At 38.2% G+C, this 25,058-nt stretch overlaps 1 protein-coding gene and 1 pseudogene across 2 annotated transcripts in view; both read right to left on the reverse strand.

Annotated features, from left to right (window-relative positions):
• Gstcd (glutathione S-transferase C-terminal domain containing) overlaps positions 1–25,058 on the reverse strand; it is a 139,152-nt gene that overhangs the window by 48,279 nt on the left and 65,815 nt on the right. The gene's annotated exons all lie outside the window — the stretch shown is intronic.
• On the reverse strand, positions 20,419–20,685 carry LOC123458553 (annotated as a pseudogene).

A 25,058-nucleotide genomic window follows, 5' to 3' on the forward strand; every position in this document is an offset into this window, starting at 1 on the left:
TAATAGTTTATAATATTGCTCAGTCATAATTACTAGAGAGTAAACATGCTCCTACAAGGCCTTCCAGATAAGATGGTGGCATAGCAGCCATACCAAAATAGTAAGAGGGATAAGTAAGTAGAAAAACACAAAAATCACTCTTCTACCAAAAAGTAAAGGTGTATAAGGAATTATCAACAACAGCAGAGAAGCAGGAGAGACCCAGAACTTCAAGCAAGCAAGAAACCAACCAGAGTCCCACCTGGGCTCTGGCTGCCCTGGTCTGCACGTCACTTAGTGTGGTGCAGAGCTATAGGAGCAGAAGGCATGTGAAGGAATTTTATACTCACACCAGCCTCCCCGCAAAATCAAAAAACCTGAAGGGGAAGACAGCAAGGACCAGATGAGCAGCTCCAGAAAAATTTCCAGACACCCTACAAAGCCCCTCTTCCCTCAACTGCTGGTGCCTTGAACCACCTGAGAACATATCTACCCTCTAGCCAAATGACATTTAGCACAGCCAATCAGAACACCAGATACAGCAACCCAAGTAGTCTAACCAAATCCACAGCCCAACAGAGAGGGATGGAGATGAGCACTCAGCATAGGTGAAACTGGAAGCCATCTAAAAAGGTAAGAGGGCCTACTTATACAAAGCCAGGTAACTAGGCCTGCACTGGAAGTGCTAATCTCACTTTCCTTGTAAGGGAAGGTTATGTTTTAACTTTAATAGTTGTATTCTTGGTCATCCTTACCATTCTCAAATAAGATGTATTTTCATGTTAAATATTATTGCCTTTGAAATTTCCTTCTTTGTAGGGCCTGTCTTTTTCTTCTGTCATTATTGGGGACAGGGTTTCACTGAGCCCCAGGAAGACCTGGAAGCCATTTCAGACCAGAAATCTCAGGATTAAGGGTGTGGGACAGCACACACCCTTAAGGACTTTGACATTATTATATTATGTTTGTTTTAATCCATACTCTTGCATAAATACACTGTGCTAGTTTTGATTGTACATATTGTTCAGCTGAATTTTAGAATTTGCCAGTAATTTGCTCCATCCAGCCTACTAGCATACTTGAATAGCAGGCAAATATAACACCTAGGGCCACTTCAGCTGTTATTCTGGGAGTAATATAAGATCCACACCTGGCACCTTAAACTCCTACCCTGAAGATATATAATATCAGATTTACACATCTAAGAACTGCAGATAATTAGAAAACCTAAGCATGAAATTAACTCAAAATGTAACAGTCTCTATATTATAATACAAGAAACACAAAAAACCAGGATAATACAATTTCACCAAAAATTATAAATCTATGAGAAATGACTTCCAGTGAGACTGATTTAGATGAAATGCCTGAGAAAAATGATTATATCTTTGATTCCTTGGAATCAAAGAAAACAAACTCCTGAAGGAATCCCAAGAGAACACAGGAAACCAACTTAAAGAAATAAAGAGGGCAAGGATGTGAGGGCAATCTGGCTGCGACATCTGTCACCCCGTTGATCGCCAGGGTTGATTCGGCTGATCTGGCTGGCTAGGCAGGTGTCCCCTTCCTCCCTCACCGCTCCTTGTGCATCCCTCCCGAAGCTGCGCGCTCGGTCGAAGAGGATGACCTTCCCCGAATAGAGGAGGACCAGTCTTCGGTCAAGGGTATACGAGTAGCTGCGCTCCCCTGCTAGAACCTCCAAACAAGCTCTCAAGAAATAAAGAGGGCAATACAAGACATGATGAAATGAAAAGACATCCCATGTTCTTGGATAGGAGGAATCAATATTGTGAAAATGTCAACCTTAACAAAAGTACCTCACACATTTAATATAATCCCCATCAAAATCTCAATGGCATTCTTCATAGAAATTAAAAAAAAAACACCTAAAATTCATTTGGAACCACAAAGAAACCTCAACCAAAACAATTTTGAGCAACAAAGTAAAGCTGGTGGTACCACCATACCTGATTTTTAACCTATATTACAGAGCCACAGTAACAAAAACAGCATGGCACTGGCACAAAACAGACATGTAGATCAATGGGACAGAATAAAGGACCCAGATGTAAGTCCAGGCAGCTAGTGCCATCCTGATTTTCAACAAAAATGCCAAAAATATTCATTGGAGAAAAGACAGCTTCTTCAACAAATGGTGCTGGGAAAACTAGATATCTATATGTAGAAGGATGAAAATAGATCCTTATTTCACTCCACATATAAGAATCAAGTCCAAATGGATTAAAGACCTTAATACCATATCTGAAACTCTAAAGTTGCCAGAGGAAAAAGTAGGGAAATTACTTCAATATACTGGCATAGACAATGACTTTCTGCATATAACCCCAGTTGCCCAGGAAATAAAATGATTAATCAAACACTGGGACTCATGAAATTAAAAAGCTTTTGTACAGCAAAGGGCACTGTGAGTAGAGCAAAGAGGCAACCCACAGAATGGGAGAAAATTTTTGTCAACTATGTATCTGACAGAGGAATAACATCCAGGATATAAAATAACTAAAAAAAAAACCCCTAAATGATAAGAGATCAATAATGCAACAAAAAATGAGCTATGGGGCTAGGAATGGTAGTGCATGCCTTTAATCCCAGGACTTGGGAGGCATAAGTAGGAGGACCACTGTGAGTTTGAGGTCAGCCTGCCTGGGCTAGAGTGAAACTCTACCTCAAAGACCAATAAATAAATAAATAAATAAATACCCCCCCCCAAAAAACCCCAAACAGGCTATGAATCTAAATAGAGAGTTCTTAAAAGAAGAATACAGATGGCATATAAACATCTAAAAGAAGTTCTGTCCTCAGTCATCAGGGAAATGCAAACTAAAACTACTTTGAGATTCCACCTCACTCCCATCAGAATGGCTATCATCAAGAAAATAAATGACAATAGATGCTAGCGAGGATGAGGAAAAGGAGGAACCCCTTCTACACTGTTGGGAATATAAACTGGTGCATCCATTGTGGAAATCAGTGTAGATGTTCCTGAGACAGCTAAAAATAGATTTACCATATAATCCAGCTATACCACTCATAGGCATATATCCTAAGGACTCATCTTACTGCCTTAGAGACACTTGTATATCCATGTTTAAAACCACTCTACTCACAATAGCTAGGAAATGGAACTATCCTAGATGTGTATCAACTGATGAATGGATAAAAAAATGTGCTATTTATACAATGGAGTTTCATTCAGCAGTAAAGAGTTATGAATATGTGCAATTTTCAGGGAAATGGATGGATCTGGAAAGAATTATACCAAGTGCAATAATCCAGGCCCAGAAATCCAAACTCTGCATGTTCTCTCTTATATGTGGATCCTAGCTACAAATGTTTAAGTTTGTATTTACGTTGGAGTGAAAATTGGTGGCAGAGGCCAGTAAGCTAGAAAGGGGCTTTAAGGGAGGGAGGAGAGGAAAAGACTTAAAAGGATGGTATTGTATATATGCAAGTAGATGAACAGGTTAATGGGGGTGGAATGGCCTAAATGAGGTCAGGGAAGAGACTGAGTAAAGGATGGGTGAGGAGGAGGGATAATCAAAATTTAAGAAGTTATGAATAAGCCATATGGAAATCTACTTTTTGGACAGTAGTGTACCCTGAGGTCATAAATTGTAACTAGAAAAATTTCAGTGACAGGAATGGGAGTCCTAAAAGTGAGTTGTTGGCTAAGGAAGTCCCTGGTGCCACCAAAACATGACAGGCCCAGTAGGCCTAGATGATAAGCCCCTATTGCTGAAGATGCCACATACTTACGCTCCAGATCACTATGAAATCAAGCTAGAGATGAGCTGACAACCTCTTTCCTGTGGACCAGCTGACTGAAAGCTGGAAAAAGTTACACTGCATGCAGCCCTATGGAAGAGAGAAGTCATCAATGGAGATAAACAAGAGTGGACACTGCAAGCCTTAATTTTGGCCAGCCAGGCCAAATGAACCAACAGGTGCAAGAGTGGCATGCCTGTTATGGGGGAAACCAACCACTCACTAATTGGACTGGAGGCCCATTTCATGGGAGGGAATACATGCCTGGTAATGAAAACCTAGTCAAAAGCCTGTGATGGGAAGTCATGAGCCCTAGGGGTATAAGGCCTACTTGGTATCTGGCTAAATGCATACATTATGCCCACCAAAATGCCTAGCAAGCAGTTTTCTTAATGTTCATACCCATATATTACTGCTACTCTCACTTTGGTTAGAGAAGCTTCTCTTTTCACATGGTGGTGACCTCTCGGATGACTCAAAAGGTACCACAGTGCTGAGAAGAAGTGACAGAGAAGTAATCAGCACTGAAATATCTCTGTCACACCCTCTAAGGCTCAGGGTCCATTGCAGAAGGGGTGGTGAGAAAAATGTTATGCCTGGCACTGCCTACACGACCCTCAAAATAGGAGGAAAAGATGACAACATCAAAACAAAAGAGAGACTAATTGAGAGGGGGAGAAGGGTGGATTTGTGAAGGGGAAAGAGAAGGAGGTGAGGGTATTATCATGGTTTACTGCCTATAATTATGGAAGTTGTCAATTAAAAAAAAATTAAATGGTTCTACATAATTCTTTCCTTTTTTTTTTTTTCCTTTTTTTTGGTTTGTTGAGGCAGGGTCTCACTCTAGCCCAGGCTGACCTGAAATTCACTGTGTAGTCTCAAGGCGGCCTTGAACTCACAGTGATCCTCCTACCTCTGTCTCCCTCTGTCTCCCAAGTGAGTGCTGGGATTAAAGGCATGTGCTACCACGCCTGGCTGCTTCTACATATTTCTAAAAATTTCCTAGGTTTTAACAGTCAGTTATCATTATGACATGTAAATATTTGACTTATATGATGTTATTTCTAAGAATTAATGGAACATTATTTTAATTTTATTTTTCACAAATCCAAAGCATCATAAAGTTTAGAAGATAGATTTATATAGAGCATGTCATAATTGAGGCAATTAGACTTCTATTTTGAGTATTTCCCCATTATTAAAAAATATATAATAAGACGGGCGTGGTGGTACACACCTTTAATCCCAGCACTCGGAAGGCAGAGGTAGGAGGATCACCATTAGTTCAAGGCCACCCTGAGACTACATATTGAATCCCAGGTCAGCCTGGACCAGAGTAAGACCCTACCTCAAAAAAATAAATATGTATATATACATAGACTATTACTCAAAATTCTTAATATAAAAGTTTTAGAACATGAATATTGTTTTTAAATGAACATACCAATGTAGCTATCCAGTTATTTTTATTTTTTATTTTGTAATGACAAAGATAAATCATTTGATATCTTAGGAAAACTTCTAATTACTAAGATAATACAAACAAAAACACAAAAAGAAGCAAAATTTTTAAAAAATATTTTATCCATTCAAGTATACTTTAAATAGATGTGAGCTCTATGTAATAATGTTGGAATGAAAAAAAATAACATTAAGCATATTAGTTATTTTCTTCTTGCTGTGGACATATACTAGACAAGAAGCAACTTAAGGAAAGGGGGATTTAATTTTACCGTTTCAAAAGAAAGCTTCTTGGAGGGGAAGGAATGGTGGGTGGAGCAAGCCAGCTCTTCACAGTAGCAGAAAGGAAGCAGAGGATAATCAGGAAGTGGGGCTAGACTAAAAATCCTCAAGATCCACCCCCAGTGACCCATTTCTTCCAGCTAAACTACACCTCTTAGAGGTACTACAACTTCCCAAACCAGTACCTCTAGCTGAAGATCAAGTGTTCAAACACATGAACCTCTGGTGGACACTTTACATTCAAACCACAATACTGAGGTATCCAGTAATCAGCTTAAGAACAAATGTCTATGTTCCTAACCAAATGTCCCTCCTTCCCCTTCCCTTCCTTGAGATAAATACCATCCTGAATCTGTGTTTACCAATATACTGACTTGCTTTCTAGTTTTCTCATATGGGTAACCATTTCTCATCATTATTTAGTTTTGATTATTTCAAAACTTTAAATACTTTTGTGCAACTTAGAATTCTCATTATTAGGCTCACAAGTTCCTTCCATGTTAACCCATGAAACATGACTGTTTTCACTGGAAATATTCTATTGCAGAACTATAACATAACTTATTCAGACTCTTGTGGATAGTCATCTGAGATGTTTCTTTATTTTTTCTATTACATACAACCTAAAACATTTTTTACAGTTTTGAAATTTCTCTAGTTAGTTAAATATTTCTTAGACCTCTTGGGAAAATGTTAATATAATTGTTAATGATTCCATATCATATTTATGGATACCAAATATATATATATATATAAACATATATATATATATTCATACATACATACATACATATACATATAATTATAACAATGTTCTCAGAGGTATACATGTTAATTAGTATTAGAATTAGTATAGTTGGGGTCTGGGTGATGACTTTGGCTTAACACTGCATGCTGCTTAAGCACAGGGCCCCAGATCGCTGAAGTTAAATTCTCCCATAACACACAATAAAAAGTTGGGGATGGCCATGCACATCTGTATCTCTATAGTATGTGTATGTGGGGGAGGGCTGGAGATCAGAGAATTGCTGGGGCTTGCTGACTGAAAGTTGCACGAGAGAACTCAGCTCTCAAGGAAATAGATGGATGAGCAATAGAGAAGGACACCTTTAGTTCTTCTCTGGCATCCACATGCACACTCATAACATGCATCTGAGCCCCCACATGCATATAGCACACATAAAACACCACAACAAAAGCACTTCACACACACAAGAATTAGTGTATTAAACCTAATTTTATAGTTCTATATTCTCCCTTCCCCCACTGAAGGCAAGAGCATTTTCTTTTTAATACTTTCAGTATCTAACATTCTCTATTTTCAATTTCCTCCTCATAAAACTGGAAGCCAGCCAATGAAATTTAAGAGACATATCAAGAAAATGAAAAACAGATTATTCCTGAAAGATTTTCTTATAGAAATGTATGCTGCCATTGAGATACAATGCTACTACTGAAGGCACAAATGTTTTTCATTTCATGTCATGTCTGGTACAGGCACTCACCCTGACAACTGTTTGCTTTCCCATCTGTAAAATGTAAATAAAATACTAAGAACACTATTAGGAATCAAATATTCCCAGGCATACCAGTGACCTTCAGAAAATGTAGGTAAGTTACCTTTCATATGTACTCACTTTCCACTAGAGGGCAGTATTTGCCCAAGTGCTTTCAGAGACTGTACACATTAGATACAGCCCTAGCTATATGGCAACCTTCACAAAGGTGAAGTATCATGGTAGTGATCAAAATTATAGCAAATATCTTCTTAGAAATATTAAGAAATAAAATTGGGGCTGGAGAGATGGTTTAGCCGTTAAGCGCTCGCCTGTGAAGCCTAAGGACCCCGGTTCGAGGCTCGGTTCCCCAGGTCCCACGTTAGCCAGATGCACAAGGGGGCGCACGCGTCTGGAGTTCGTTTGCAGAGGCTGGAAGCCCTGGCGCGCCCATTCTCTCTCTCTCCCTCTATCTGTCTTTCTCTCTGTCTATGTCGCTCTCAAATAAATAAATAAAATATTTAAAAAAAAAAAAAAGGTGTGCGCCACCACGCCCGGCAGAAAGTTAAAAAAAAAAAAGAAAGAAAGAAAGAAAATTGACATGGCAGAAAAACTGGGCAATGACTTAAGAAACTTCCTGATTGAAGAGGAGAGAAAAATGTAGAATCTGAGAGAGAAACAGTGAAGTGTCTGCTGCTGAACAGTGGTGTTCCTGAAGACCAGCATAAATGGAATGAAATCAAACACATACTGTTTAGAAGAAAGGAAACATTACTAAATGGAAAATCAATATAAGTTATATTGAAAAAACTTATTTGCAGGCTAGAGAGGCAGCTTAGCATTTAAGGCACTTGCCTGCAAAGCCAGAGGACCTTGGTTCAATTCCCCAGGACCCACATAAGCCAGATGCATGAGGTGGTGCATGCATCTGGAGTTCATTTGCAGTGGCTGGAAGCCCTGGTGCACCCATTCTCTTTCTCTCTCTCTCTCTCTGCATCTTTCTCTCAAATAAATACAATAAATAAATATTTTAAAACTCATTTGCTATGGCAAAATTAACAAAAAGAAACGGTTTGCACTTATGCATCCACCCCATCCTACAAACTGAATTTCAGTCTTATTCAGAAGGAATAGTTAAGCACAACAACATCTAGGCAGGGTAATGGATTATTTCCACATATTGAGCTTACTAAATTTTTTTGTTATAGTGAGGCTCTAACTAGAAATATCAAAATACTCTTGGAAATAAAGAACTCAAGAGAGAAATGAACTTGTAAATTTTCAGGACATATGTGGTGATGGAAGCTAGTGGAAACAAACCCCAGTGACCCACAGAGAATGTGGGATTTCAAAGAACACTATAACAAATCATAGGAAATACCAACAAAGAGCAAGGAGAGAAACGGGAACTATCAAAGTTGATGAAGGTTAAGTCACAAGTAAAAGTACTTGGTTGACTCAGTATCAAGGGCACAGTATATAACCAAAGAGACTGTAGAACAGAGGTGTACATTACAGAGAGGTGTATGTAGGTAAGGACCGAGACATGCTCAAAGAATTTGATGGGGTGAGGGAGACAGTCATGCAGAGTAACGATTCTGGGAAGCTTAGTTTTAGTGGGTGATGTAGCATGCAGTTTACAGTTTATGAGAACATGAAAATAGAGAAAGAAAACATGAAGGGGAGATTTTATTTTTAAGAAGCCAAGGTTTGTAGCCCAGGGAGAATGGGAGATATTGGAGGAAAGAGACTTATAGTAAAAACTCTAAGACTAATGATAGGGATGAGAGTATGAGTTTATTTGATGGGATTAAATTGGAGCAGGAAAGATTTCTTTTTGAGATAAAAATAGGAGGTCAAGACAATTTCTGTTTAACACATTGCTCTCTTGCTCTGTGCTGACAGCAGACTTTCTTTAGAAATAGTGGCCTCCTAACCCCCAGGTAGGCTCTCCTTCTATCCCAGGCAGACCTGGAATTCACTATGTAGTCTCAGGGTAGCCTCAAACTCCAGCAATCCTCCTACCTCTGCTTCACAAGTGCTGGGATTAAAGGGTGCACCACCACACCCGGCTACAAATAGTTTTTTGTTACTTCTAAACAGTACATCAAGCTAGGTGTGGTGGTGCATGTCTTCAATACCAGCCCTTGGGAGGCAGAGCTAGGATTGTCCTGAGTTTGACACAAGCCTGGGGCTACTGAATGAGTTGTAGGTCAGCTTGGGCTAGAGTGAGACCTTACCTTAAGAAACTCTACCCAAACCAAGCCACCAACCAAAAAAAAAAAAAAAAAAAAAAAAAAAGACCACTACATGAATAAAATTATCTGAACTTACTCCAATCACTGACACATTTCAAAAGGGAAGAAAGATAGGAAAGCGTTTAAAAAGTTAAAGGCTAGCAACAAATCGAGGTAGTGGGAAAAATGCATGAGAGTAAGTACATAACATGGTAAGTACGTGTGGTAAACTTCTATGAGATATGCTGGGACTGTGAACCTACACAGGAAGGAAGTCCGCATAGTATTCAATAGGAACTTCATGGAAGCCAGCTAATATCCCCAAATGATTACTAACTACACAATAAAACCCCCAAGTTCACACTAAGTGTCTTTCTAACCAAACTTACCCATTGCCAATTCCACAAAACCTTATGTATAAATATGTAGCCTTTCATAAACTAGCCAGATGTGTTGGCGCACATCTTTAACCCCAGCACTTAGGAGGGAGAGGTAGGAGGATTGCCATGAATCTAAAGCCAGCCTGAGACTGCAGAGTGAATTCCAGGTCAGCCTGGGTTTAGAGTGAGACCCTACCTTGAAAACCCAAAAAAAAAAATTTCATAAATTAATTTTAAAAGAAGTTTTGGCAGTGTATGAGCTATCACACAAGTAAGTCTGTAGTTACCTAGCTCAAAAAATGATCTGTCTGTGACCTTTACACCAGAACTAAAAGTAAGTGCAAGAAATGGGTGCCTAAGTAGGTGAGGCACTTTCTTCAGTGGTATAGCCATTGATAATTTACCCATTGTCTAGTAAATAACCCCTTACCATACTCATGTTAGCAACATAAATTAAACTGAGACACCCCCCCACACACATACACACACTTGCACACATACAAACCAAGACATCAAAGAGGAACAACAGAAAGTAATTGAGGCTTAATGTGATCAAAATACATTATATACATGTATAAGATTGTTAAAAATGAATTTTTTTTAAAAAAAGAGCAAGAAAATGAGACCAATCTATAGCAAAGTTCAAGAAAAGAAAGAATTAAACAATGAGAAAACATGATAAATGGAACAGTCTATATGAGACCAACCATGGTAAATACTATATTTGGCTTTTGCTACATTTGGTATAGATACTTAGGTTAATAAACATAAAGATAACAATCAGCTAAGATAAAATAGTATAGGAAAAACAGAAAATAAGAGTATTAACATATATGAAACAATGTAAGCAAAATGGAGAATACTGACAGCCATTACCCAAGTGGTAAGCTGTGAAATAAATTTTACGATTCCATCAAGAAAATGCAAAAGGACCGAGTATTTAAATATGTAATACAGTGACCTATAGGTGTGTATGTCTGTGTACATGTGTGTGTGTATCTACACATGTAAGCAAGTGACTAGAGCTGAACAAGGAACAACATCATTAAGGATATGTGGGAAAAGATTCCTAAGCAGTTCTAGCCAGGTTTCCAGAGGGATTACATGCCTAATGTCTCTAGATGATTCAAATATCTGATATATTTTATTTATTTACATAAACATACAACAAAATGAATGTTCTATCAGAGGCAAAATATATATCCTTAAATGCACATGAATATTTATTTACAATATTGAACACATACTGAATAACAGATTTTGATCATATACATTAAAAATTCATAAAGTTATTACAACAATGAAAGAGAAAACACTATATACCTGGAAATTAAAAACACCCATATGTAACTTTTGGATGAATACAGTAACCAAAACTGAACCACATATGATTTAAGAAAAGTCTTAAGCCTTTATTAGAAATAAATTCATTAGAAGACAATATGGATAGAAAAATAAATGGTTTAAAACAGTCTGTCTAATAAGTCAAATAAATATCCATTAATATATAAGCATGAAAAAAGCATAAAAGCAGAAACAAGCAAATGAAAAACAAACACAATGGAAATAACCAGAAAAAAAATCCAACTCAAATGTAAGACTGCCATAAATTGTTTTTATATGTGAGTACACTTTGTTGGCAGAGGTATGTTTGTGGAAGACATTTCATAGAAGAGTTGCTAAATATTTGGGTAACTCAGGACTTAGCACACTAAAGATATTAAGCTATGTATATGCTATAGATTTTATGGTTTGAAGCAGCTTTAAATTCATAGAAAAATTAAGAAGAAGCATAAAGATTTGTGATCTTCTTACCTACTCCCTGCTCCAAGATTCTCCCATGATCAATATCTCAAACTACAGAGGTATACGAATTACCCAAATTTCACAGTTTAAGTCAGCGTTCATTCTTTACAGTATATATATTCTGTGGACTTGGATAAATGCATAATAAAATAGCTACCTTTACAGTATCATACATCAACCAGGTAGATTACCATGAGTTCAAGGCCAGTTTGGCCTACATGGTGAGTTAAGGACAGTCTAGCCTACAGAGTGAGATCATGTCTCAAAGCTCTGTTTGTCTCTCTCTTCTCCACTAACCCATGGTAACCCCTAAACCTTTCACTGTTTTGCCTTTTCCATAATGTTATATAGTCAAGATATGTTTATAATGGAATGTTTCAAGTTCATGGATAACAAAACATTGTTACATAGATCAATAGACATTAAAATACTTAAAAAAATACTAGTTTTGGTGTGTTTCTCAAGATCTCCAGAGTATAAACAAGTAAATATCTTTTTTCCTTTTCATTTCTATTTTGGACATAGAAGGAAACACAGCTCATTTAGTTTCATATCAAATTAACTCACAAACACACTTTCACAGGCATTTAACATGAGTTTTCAAATTCTTTTGTACACCTAATCCTATTAAAACTCAAAATATCAGGACTGTGTATTGCCAGAAGTTTTAAAACTTTATAATTAATGGGCACACCCTGCTTAGTGAGTCCTTAATCCAACTTCAAAAGACACAGCATAGCTCTGTCAGGGTGGGCTTCAGGCTTTGCTCACATGATTTGCACAGATAAAAGTATGTAGACACCCAGCACTCCCTTTTACTGGCTTATAGAAAAGAGACTTAGATTTTGACCAGGGTAGATAGGGGACACAAGCAAGACTGTGTGATATGGTAAGTGCTGTGGAAGTAACTATGCACTAAATCAGGCACCCTTTCAATTATACAGGGCTAGATGTAGGTAATGTGGTAGGAAAGCAAATATGAAGTAAAAGATAAATTTAGAATCGTGGTAAAATTTATTTGCAATTCAGTTAAATTGAATTTATGCCATAATAGGGCATTGTTAGGACGGATTTTGTTCCAATCTTAAAGAAAATCCCAAACAATCAATTTCCCTGTCAATATTTTAGTATGGATCTCTAGTGGATAAGGGCTTTCTTTGTTCTAATACCTAATTCAGGATATTACTACAACAAGATTAGTAGTTTATTATTTGCATGCTCAAATACACTTTACTAGGGCTTTGCAAATAAGCTAACAGAATTCAAGAAACTCTCACAAAAACTTTGCTAAAACTGTAGAATCTAGAATTATTTGCTGTTAACAATTATCTTAGGTAAGGGACATTTCACTTCCAACTAATTGGTAGTGTCTGATTTTAGGAAGGTTAAGAGTTGGATAACAATTATGAAGACAAGTGTGTGGTATAAATTTTATATTATGCATATATATATTTATGAGAGAGATATTACTTTCACAGCTTTTAAATATTCACCATAAGGTTGGCTACCTTAACACTCTCATTTAAACTTATGTACATATCAACTGTACAGATTTGATTCCTTTGTTGAACACATTAAAAAGCTTTATGTAGGCTGGCTGGAGAGATGGCCAAATGGTTAAGGCACTTGCCAACAAAGCCTAATGACACATGCTCAATTTCCCAGTAGTCCTGTACAGCCAGCTGCACAAAGTGGTGTGTGCATCTGGAGTTGGTTTACAGTGGCTGGAGGCCCTGGCGTGCCCATTTTCTCTGTCTCTCTCCTTGAAAATAAATCAATAAAAAGTATAAGCTTTATGTTATAATAAATCACAAGCTTTTCTTGTTTACTAAAAGGAAAATCATTAAGTTCCAAAATAATTATTTCACTTTTTAACATAAACTAATTTTTCATTATATCTAGAAAAATCCGATAAAGCATAAGATAATGTATCTCTCTCTCTCTCTCTCTCTCTCTCTTTTTAGTTTTTTTTTTTAATAAATTTGAGAGCGACAGACACAGAGAGAAAGACAGAGGGAGAGGGAGAGAATGGGCGCGCCAGGGCTTCCAGCCTCTGCAAACGAACTCCAGACACGTGCGCCCCCTTGTGCATCTGGCTAACGTGGGACCTGGGGAACCGAGCCTTGAACCGGGGTCCTTAGGCTTCACAGGCAAGCGCTTAACCGCTAAACCATCTCTCCAGCCCTTTTTTTAGTTTTTTGAGGTAGGATCTTACTCTAGCTCAGGCTGACCTGGAATTCACTATGTAGTCTCAGGTTGGCCTCAAACTCATGAGGATCCTTCTACCTCTGCCTCCCAAGTGGTGGGCTTAAATGCATGTCCCACCATGACTGGCATTATCTCTAAAATATAAAGATCTTTTTTTTTTTTTAACTGGCAGTAAAGTTTCCCAAGTCCAAACAATATTGCCATTCTATGTGGAAAATTATATAAGAGAGGTAGAAGGGATCATATAGGTCATGGATTCCAGTCTCATTTTCAATGCAGAGAAGCCATGTTCAGCACAGTACTTTAAGCTTAACACTCCAGTGCTGAACTAAAAATAAAGTCATGGAAGCCAAGTGTGTTAAATTTAAGGCTCTTGATATGTTGGATAGTGTCCACCCTCTTAAGTAGTAACTGTAATTTATTTCCTAGCTGCTATTCTGATAACATGATCCTGACTCTAGATGTTCTCTGTACCTTTTAGCCTCCTCCCAGGACATTCAGTTTTAAATTTACTATATAAAAAAAGAAGGTAAATTTAAACCAGCTGGGTTATAATTTCCTGTGGCACTGGGGAATATTTTAAATTGATACATCCATACATTAAAGGCAGAGCAGAAAAAGAAAAAAAAAAATCTCCCAACAATAACAACAACAAAAAGTCAGGCTGGAGGGATGGCTTAGCAATTAAGGTGTTTGTTGGCAAAGTCAAAGGACCCAAGTTTAAATCCCCAGAACCCATGTAAGCCAGATGCACAAGGTGGTGCATGTGTCTGGAGTTTGTTTGTAGCTAGAGGCTCTGGCATGCCCATATTCTCTCTTTCTCTAATAAATGAATTTAAAAAATTTAAAAAAAGAAATACAAACAAGACATTGCTAGGTGTATACTGCCATCTTCAGTGCTGTGATGAAAACAAAGCATCAGTGGATGTCACTTCTGTCCAGTGCCTTTGAGCTAACAACCTTAGACACAGTGGGGATTTGTGTTGCTTATTTCCATATGTAAATTTTCTTCTTTTTTTAAAAAATCACACTTTGACTTTATCTCCTTTCCCATCTTAGTTCCACCACTCTGTAAGGTTTATTTCCCAACACTGTATGGTATTAAGCTCACTATTGTTGCTACTTTTATGATTAAAATCATATTGATTTCCTAATAAACCTCAGCCTATTTCCTTTGTACCATAATCTAGTTTATAAGGACTTGTGGGGCATACCAACTTACCTACCATTTTCTTTAAAATATGTGATTATAGGATCTTTCTAAGAAATCCAAGTATACTTGCAGACTTTACAGTCTTAACTGGATGATCTGTAAATCAATTACTATTAACATCTCCAATTCTCTCTTACAAATTTTCTTCTAAACTTGGTATAGACTTTTGTTGCATAGGAAAGCAAAACCAGTAATATTACTATGTTAATCTTCCCTGTCTGCATCTTTCCCTAATTGCAATATTGTAAGTAATCTCATAGGTTGTAAGAAATTAAAATTGATGAATAGTGGTTTGGAAATTGAGAGATTGAAGACTGCCCTTACTTTGCCATCAACAAAGACAGTAAGGATGACCTTGAATATTTAGCTCACCTGGGCCACTTTGGTATGCAGCTTCTAAGATGGCTTCCAATGGTACCCTCTAGGGCATTGACACCTTTGTGTAATACCCTTCTTGACTTATGGCTCACTCTAGTAATGAGTTTCCACTGGAAAGGATAAAACAAGGATGATGGAGTTACTACTAAATTAAAGGTATAATTATGCACTAATTTCCCTCTCTGCTTTACTTCTCCCTGGCACACTGAAGGAAGCCAGATGTCATGCTATGAACTATTCTGAGAGGTTCTTGGAACTAATGTTTCAGGCAAACAGCCTGGGGAGGGTCTGAGTTCATTATCTCAGCAGCTCTTGAAGAACCAAGTACTGACAACAGACATGGAGATTGGCTTGAAGGTATATCCTTTCTGAGTCTAGAGGATATGGCACAACCCCCTGGAAACACTGAATGTAGCATGGAAAGAAGTACTAAGCCAGAAAGCCCACCTCAGCCAGGCACTGACCCACAGCATTCGCCTCAGCCACAAAGTGCTTCCTGAATACAGAAACTAGACTCCACTAGTAGCTATTTTAAGTAATGAAATTCTGAGATGATGTATTATGCAGCAATAGAAGGTTAGTGTTATCTCTGTATCCTTCTATGCTCAATAAAAGTATATGGATTAAGTGAACTTTTGAGTTTTTTCCATTGGTAGGAAAGTGTTCTTATAGTAAAATTATAAGTTTGGAAAAAAGGTTCAAGCTTTGGTCATCTTTGGGATGTACAATGGCCCCAAGTCTGCCTCATTACCTTCACTGTAATTAAGAAAAAAACCCTGAGGGCTGGGGAGATGGTTTAGTGGTAAAAAGTACTTGCTTGCAAAGCCTGCCAGTCCAGCACCCACAACACAAAGTGTTGTGGAGATCATTTGCACTGACAAGAGACCTTGGTGTGTACACGCACGCACGCACACGCACACACACACACACCAAACAAATAAATAATACTAATTATAATAAAAAAGCACACCTGAGATGGGGAGATGGCTCTGCGGATAAGCACTTGTCCTGCAAGTGTGAGCACATAAGTTCAGATCCACAGAACAGACAGAAAGATGGATGCATCTGTTATGCCAGTTTGCCTACAGCAAGATGATAGGTGAAGACAGGAAAATTCCTAGAAACCCATGGGCAAGCAAGCCTGACAAATGCAGCAGTAAACAAGAGAGTAAGAGAGAGTTCTTGTCTCAAATAAGGTGGAAAGCAAGGATGAACATTCAAGACCTTTACGTGCACACCAGACCATGTGTGTCCATTTCCCAATTATCTACCCCAAGAAAAAAATACAAACTTTTTCTAATGAGTATGTGTTTTAAAAAATATTTATTTAAGCTGGGCATGGTGGCGCATGCCTTTAATCCCAGCACTCAGGAGGCAGAAGGAGGAGGATTGCTGCGAGTTCAAGGCCACCCTGAGACTCCATAGTGAATTCCAGGTCAGCCTGGGATGGAGTGAAACCCTACCTCCACAAAAAAAAAAATTAAGAGAAAGAAGGAATGCATGCATAAGCCAGGGCCTCTTGCCACTGCAAATAAACTCCAGATTGCATGTACTATTTAGTGCATCTGGCTTTGTGTAGGTACTAGGGAAATGAATGCAGGCCAGTAGGCTTTGCAAGCAAGTGCTTTTTACTGGTGAGCCATCTTGCTAGCCCTGATGTGCTGTTAATAAGGTTGCCCAGAAAGACTAATCAATGTTCTAAACTAACATTTGTCAACATAAAGAACTTGACATGCTTGGCCTAAGGAATATAAGATGTTTGGTCCCCTTTTTATTAATTAATGACAAGTCTGGATTAGTATAATAAATGTGTTTAGGGATTGGTGAGATGGCTTAATGATTAAGGCACTTGCCGGCAAAGCTTAACAACCCAGGTTTGATTCCCCGATGCACAATGGGATGTATGCATCTGAAGGTTTTGTTGTTGTTGTTTGGAGGTCTTGTTGTGCTCATTCTTTCTGTTCACTTCTTTCTATCTCTCTCTGCTTGCAAATAAATATTAAAATATTTTTAAAGTATTTATTATATTACTACAGGACTCAATAAAGTACAAAATATCTTATGTTTAGGCTAAACCAACACAATATATTTCCTTCAAATTATGTGCCTGGATTTATTTCATACTAAAGCAATGAAAATGGCACCTGCAGGCACAATGTGATGAACTAAAGATGCATGTTTTAAATCCTAGGGAAACTGCTGTTTTTAAAATGGGAAATAACCAACAAGTCAATCACAGAGATAAAAGAGAATCATAAAACATACTCAGAATACTCAAGAGCAGCCAGAAAGGGGAAGAAAAGTGCAAAGGGGAAGAGCAGATGGGATGAAGTGAAAACAAAGTAGTTGATTTCAAGCCAAGTGATTTTTACAGTGAATTCTAAACTAATAGAGAAAATGCCACACTAGTGGAGAAGAATCCCACAACGTGTGAAGAACATGGGATCTGGCCCTATTTTGCCACTTTTTAACTCTGTGGTTTTGGGAAGCCTTGTTTAGTATCTCTAAAGTGGGAAAACTGAAATCAATGTCTGTAACTTCCAGTTATAAAATCCTACATATCTAAGCTGGATGTGGTGGCACAACCTTTAATCGCAGCACTTGAGAGGCTGAAGTAGGAATATTTCTGTAAGTTCAAAGCCAGCCTGAAACTACAGAGTGAGTTCCAGGTCAGCCTGGGCTATAGTGAGACCCTATCTTAAAAATTCTATGTAACTAATAATACAAATATCCAAAATACCTAAAAATGTAAAACAAATGGGATATAATTGTAAGTCATAAAGGAAACAGTATTTCATGGGCTAAGCTTATAAAGTATTTTCAAAACTTTAGAAAAAATATGACAAATATTTCAAAAACAAAATGTCATATGTTATTCTAATTCAAAGAAACCAATAAACCAAGTATGCTAAAAAGTGCTATGGAGAAATTTAAACATGTTATAGTAAGAACTGAATATTCTTTCTCTTACTTTGTCAATTTTTTAATCAAAATATATGTAATGTTATGCTATACCAATAAGAACATTTATAAAGTATGTAGTTTTCTTCAAAGTAATAAAAATGTACAAAATGATACTTTGCATAATTTCCATATTCCTAGAAATGTGTTTGCACTCAAAGTATAAACCAGCTCCTGAGTAGAAGGAAAACCATCACACATTTTTGTTTCACAGAATCATTCTCACTAGCTCACCTTTTGTTATCACTGTCCTTTAAAGCAAGAATTTTCCTGATTCTCAATCTATTTACAGAGTCTCAGAGTAAATAAAGAACTGTTTTCCGATCTGCAAAGGGAATAATGTTGCTTGCTTCACTTTGACTCTTGAATCTTATCATTTTACCTTGTGGGTCTCAAAGTAGAAGTTCACAAAATGTGGTCTTCAGGCCTGTCAAATCAGTTATTGCAAAATTTAAAGCCAATCCCTGGCTTTAAACTTACAGGCAAAATATGGAAAATCAATCAATTTACTTTCTTTCTATTTGTATCCCTTTTATTTTTTTCCTTTGTCTTATTGCTCTAGCTAAGACTTTAAACTTACAGGCAAAAAATATGTACTTTCTTGGGCAGCCTATATAACCAGAAAGAGATGCATGTTCTCATGCACCTTGAACAGCAGCGCTAACATCATCTTTAAGTTGGGCAGAAAGAAAACTTCCAGTCCCTGTCGTAGACTTACTGAACATGAAACAATGGAGCATTATCTGAGTGTGTTTTAACAAATACCCTTGCATGTGAGGTACAGAAGAATGAAAAATTGTTCTCTGAAAATACTTAAGGTATTGTAAATGAGTTATTTTTGCTAATTTTTTGGCAAGCTCATTACTGGTATGTAGAAAAGCTATTGATTTTGTTTCCAGCAATTTAAAATTTTTATTATTATTATTTATTTATTTGAGAGCGACAGACACAGAGAGAAAGACAGATAGAGGGAGAGAGAATGGGCGCGCCAGGGCTTCCAGCCTCTGCAAACGAACTCCAGACGCGTGCACCCCCTTGTGCATCTGGCTAACGTGGGACCTGGGGAACCAAGCCTCGAACCAGGGTCCTTAGGCTTCACAGGCAAGCGCTTAACCACTAAGCCATCTCTCCAGCCCTGTTTCCAGCAATTTTACCGAAAGTTTTTTTTTTTTTAATTTTCATACTTTTATTGGTGCTGAGGAACAGTACACAAACATTTCAATTGTACACAAGTCTTAACACACGAACCAAAAATCTAAAGACCATGTATTGTTTCTTTAGAAGTTATTCCAGTGACACCCAGCTTCAATCTTAGAGGCATTTTTCCTTATTAGGCTCTCGTGTACAAACATCTTCAAATGCTCACAATCTCTACTCAACTCCCAGTGGTTCACAATTTTAGTATCATATACACTGCAAATGCAAATTTTTCATCTTTCACAGTACGTTATCAAAATTACTAAGAACACTGGACTACCATGACTAGAGATGTCACAGAGGCACACAGTGCTGACAACAGGGCAGTGACCAAGGAGTGGTTTTTTGTTTTTTTTTTCCTTAGGAAATGGCTCTACTAAAAACACAGACTAGGAGTAATTGAAAATATTCAAGACATATTAAATGCACAAATGTGACTCCAAATTGCCATTTAGTATGCTTTGTATTGTAGGATATAAAACAAACCCCTCACCTATGGAATGGTAAGCTGACACCCAAGACAGTCAAAGCTTCCCATAATTCAATATCCCACTATTTTCTGGTTGTGCCAAAAAATAAACAACCAGCAAATGATTTCACCTCTTAAAAAAAAAAAAATCAGGGCTGGAGAGATGGCTTAGCGGTTAAGCACTTGCCTGTGAAGCCTAAGGACCCCGGTTCGAGGCCCGGTTCCCCAGGTCCCATGTTAGCCAGATGCACAAGGGGACGCACGCGTCTGGAGTTCGTCTGCAGAGGCTGGAAGCCCTGGCGCGCCCATTCTCTTTCTCTCCCTCTGTCTTTCTCTCTGTGTCTGTCGCTCTCAAATAAATAAATAAATAAAATTTAAAAAAATAATTTACACTTAAAAAATGGGAGGAAGTGGGATTCCCTCCTTTTAAAAAATGTTTCTAGAGATACTAAAAACCTTGCATTTACAAAATAGTTGATAAAAAATATTCCTCTGGATTGTACAAGGACACAGGGATGCTGATGGACACGGTGGATGACGACTCAGCCTTGGGTCTTCCTCTCCCGCTTCATCGGAGGCTGGACTCTCCTCGCTCTTTGCCTCTCCCGGCAGTTAGGTCTTCTTTAGTCTCTGCCTTAGTCACTTCAGCCTGCTTGCCCTGCTCCCCTCTTCCCTTTTGCTTGCACTTTTTTGTCTGAAGGTTTATCCTTTCCCGCTGCTTTTTTGGCTTCACTTCCACTTTCGCAGGAGCCAGTTTTTAGGACAGCCTGGCCGACCTGCGCTTGGGCTCGTCCTTCGCCGCGCCATAGGCCGAGCTCACCTTCCTCTTGGGCATCTTCGGCGCGCGAGCGGATGCTGCGGGCCGAGGCGGAAGCTGCTAAGCCGCCTGCCCGCCGCAACTCCGCCTCCCGCCGCCTGAACTGCTAAAACCGGCAGCGGGGCAGTGGGAGAACCACGAAAGTTTTTATTCAATCTAAATGCTTTCTGGTGGCATATATATAGGATCTTTTAAGTATAGAAATTGTTATCTGAAAATAGGGATTAGTTTACTTTCTATTTGTATCACTTTTATTTATTTCACTTGTCTCATTGCTCTAGCTAAGACTTTAAGCACTATGATGAAGAGAGTAGGCCAGGCTTTAGAGAAAATGTCCTCAGTTATTCCTTATTTAGTATAATGTTATAGGATTGTTATATATAGCCTTTATTATGTGGAGGTATATTTTTCCTTTGTAGTTTCTTTAAAGCTTTTTTTTTCCATGAAGGGATATTATATTTGTTAAAGGCCCTTTCTGCAACATTTGCAATAATCAGGCAGTTTCTTTATGTCTATTAATGTGCTGAATTATACTTACGGACTTGCATAGAGTTGAACCAATCTTACATCTTGTGGTGGTTTGAATCAGATGTGGCTCATAAACTCAAATATTGTGAATGCTTGGTCCCCAGCTGATGGCAAGTTGGAAGGTGGAGCCTTGCTGAAGGAGATGTATTGGTGGGGGCATGCTTAGGGGTGTTATAGCCAGCTTCCCATTGCGAGAGTTTGGCTCATTCTCCTCCTGCTGTTTTCCACCTGATGTGGCAGAAGTGATGACCAGCCTCTGCTCATGCCCTGCTTTCTCCTGCCATCATGAAGCTTGCCCTGAAGACTGTAAGCTGAAATCCTAAATAAATACTTTCCTCCCATTGGGTGCTTTGTGTCAGTGATGTGAAGGTAACTACTACAGAAAACTAGTGCCAGAAGTATTGGGTTGATGCTTCTAGAAACTGGACTGTTTTTGGCCTTTTGGAACTGATTTGTGGGAGCAATGTGGAAGACTTGAGCCCTTTGCCTGAGAGATGCCTTGCAGTGATGTATGCAAGGTTTGATAGACCACTTTGGTCAGGGTTTGAAAGACCTAAATTTAGAAAGTATCGTGTAGGCTTGGTTATGATGGAAAAAAAAAAAAAGAGAGAGAGAGAGCTTTTATTAGCATTGGGTGAGAAGTAGCTTGTATGAGAGGCTTTCTGTATTCTGCCTGTGTCAAAACTTGAGCAGGACTGAGTTTAGAAAAAAGAAATTGACTGGCATGAGCAGAATGATATGGCATAGAAATTAAAGCTGAGCAGGAATAGCTGTCCCATCCAGCTGCAATTGGTTGATAGCTTACTGTTCTGCATAGAACAGCAGGAAGACTGATGACTGTTGAAAATAGAGGGCCTAAATGATGTAGTGTCCTGCTCTTCAAAGTCAGCTTCATTCCCCTCTGGATTAACAAATGTGGTAGGCCACCTGTTACTATGGGGATATAACAATTGTAGGAAAGAAAGGGTCACTGGATATTGTAGTCCGGTTCGCATTGCTGGTAGAAATCACCCAAAAAAGAGCAGATTCTGGGAAAAAGAGATTTATTCTGGCTCACAGGCTCGAGGGGAAGCTCCACGATGGCAGGGGAAAAGGATGGCATGAGCAGAGGGTGGACATCACTCCCTGGCCAACATAAGGTGGACCACAGCAACAGGAGGGTGTGCCAAACACTGGCATGGGGACACTGGTTATAAAGCCCATAAGCCCGCCCCCAACAATACACTCCCTCCAGGAGGCATTAATTCCCAAATATCCATCAGCTAGGAACCTAGCATTCAGAACACCTAAGTTTATGGGGGACACCTGAATCAAACCACCACACTAGATTTCCAATGTGGTTTGGTTTTTGGAAATGGCTACTATGTGATGGGAGGCAGGGCTGCTGGCATCCCTGAAAGGATTCCAATGGAGCCATGAGGATGAACTGTGGGTTGCAGTAGAGACCCCAGAATTTTTCTGAGTTACCAGGCCTATAGAATGGCTAAAGGACAGTTGTAGGCTTAGAATGGATTGTTCCCCAGCCTGTGGGCAGCTCAGCTGGAGAAACAGAATTGGAACCCCAGAGACTTCTTTGTGGATGTCAGGTGGACACAGAACTGCAGGATTTGATGTTTTCCCTGTCTTAGTTCTTGCACTTGTTTAATCTTTCCTTGCTATGACCAATGACATATTTTGTAATCTGAATATTTATGTCATTATGTGGTTTTGATTTTATAGGCTCACAGTTAAGAGACCTAGCCCTATGGGGATGTCTGCAGTGTTAAGACTGATTAAAAACTATGGGATCATTGAAGTTGGATTAAATGCATTTCATTTTACATCATAGATGGTCATGAGTTTATGGGTCTAGGGGCAGAATGTGGTGGTTTGAGTCAGATGTCCCCCATAAACTTATGTGTTTTGAATATTTGGACCCCATCTAATGGCAATTTGGGAGGTAGAGCTGTGTTGGAAGAGATGTGTTTTGAGGACAGGGTTACAGGTGTTATAGCCAGCTCCCCCTCACCAGAATGTGGTTCATCCTTTTGCTGCTGTTTTATGCTTGGTATAGGCAAAGAGGTGATGTCCAGCCTCTGCTCATGCCATTCTTTTCCCTGGAATCATGCAACTTCCTCTTGGGACTGTAAACTAAAACAAAAACTTAGCTGGACGTGATGGCACACACCTTTAATCCCAGCACTTGGGAGGCATAGGTAGGAGGATCTCTGAAAATCTGAGGCCACTCTGAGACTACACAGTGAATTCCAGGTCAGCCTGAGGTAGAAGCTAGAGTGAGACCTTACCTTGAAAAACAAAACAAACAAACAAACAAAAAACCACTTCTTCTCATCAGCTGCTTTTGGTTGAGTACTCTGTCCCAGCAACAAGAAGGTAACTAAAACATGACTCTGGAATGAAACCACTTTAATCATGGCATCTGCCTTCTTGATGTGTTCCTGAATTTGTTGCAAGAATTTTATTGAGACTTTTGGTATCTATGTTCATCAGGGAAACTGGTCTGTAAATTTTCTTTCTCTGTTGTGTTTTTATCTAGTTTTGATATCAAAGTAACACTGGCTTTGTAGAATAAGTTTGGTAGTGTTTTCTCTTTTTATTTTATGGGACAGTGTGAGAAGCATTAGTGTTAGCTCTTCTTTAAAGGATTAATAGAATTAATAGAATCCATTTCATCATTTTATTTTCAAATTGATAATGCAAGTATATCTACAACTAACTTTTTAATATTATTTTCATATCCTAAAATATTGGAGAACTTGTTTAGTAGTTCTAATTTTTATTGAATTTCTTAATTATTTCCCTAGCAAAGTCATGTCACCTAGAAATGTTTCCTTTTTCCTGTCTAATCTGGATGCTTTTTTATGTGTCTTTCTTCTTAACTATTCTGGTAATCAAAGACATTCTTATCTGTTCCAGATTTTAGGGATCAGTCAACTTTGTACTATTAGACTTCATGTTAACTGTGGCTGTTTTTGAATATGTGTTTTAAGAGGCAGAGTAAGTATTCTTCTTTTCCTAGTTTTGAAAGTTTTATCATGTAAGTGTTAGATTGAAAATTTAAGTTCCAAAATAAAAAGAATCAAAATAATAAATATAAAATAAGGACTCATGAGTCTATACCATAAATGGATTTGGTTATTGAGTTGCATTCTATTCATAGAATATATTACAGTAACCAATTTTTGGAATGATAAATTGACCTTGTTTTCCTAGAGTGACTCTCATTTGATTATGGTATATAATTCTTTTCTTTCTTTTTTTTCCATTTTTGTTTAACTTATTTACTTTTATTGAATTCCTTTTTGATTATTTTTAAATTAGCTTACAATAAAATGTTTAAAACAAATCTACCATTGGGGCTTGAGAGATGGCTTAGCAATTAAAGTACTTGCCTACAAAGCCAAAGTCCTCAGGTTCAAGTCCCCGGGAACACATAAGCCAGATGCACAAGGTGGCACATATGTCTGGAGTTCATTTGCAGCAGCTGGAGATCCTGGCATGCCCATATTCTCCCTCTCTCTCTCTCTCTCTCTCTCTCTATCTCTCTCTCTCCATATATATATCTGCCTCTTTCTCTCTCTCAAATGAATAAAAATAAAATCTGTCATTGGATCTGGCTAAGTAATATTTTGTGAAAAATTTGTACTCACAAGAGATATTTTTCTGGTTTCTTTTTAGTATAATTTTATAGTAGGTCTGTTTAAAAAGCCTTATGGGTTAAAAATTTTGAAAATACTGGCTAGATACTCTACCAGCCTCAAAACAAATATATTATGTATACTAGAATTCTCAGGATGCTTAGTTATTAGAGAACATAAATGCAAAACCAGGAAAGGAGTACCAACCTGGGAGGATGAGAATAG

The sequence above is a fragment of the Jaculus jaculus genome, chromosome 2, assembly GCF_020740685.1.
Source record: "Jaculus jaculus isolate mJacJac1 chromosome 2, mJacJac1.mat.Y.cur, whole genome shotgun sequence".
NCBI classification, from domain to species: domain Eukaryota; kingdom Metazoa; phylum Chordata; class Mammalia; order Rodentia; family Dipodidae; genus Jaculus; species Jaculus jaculus.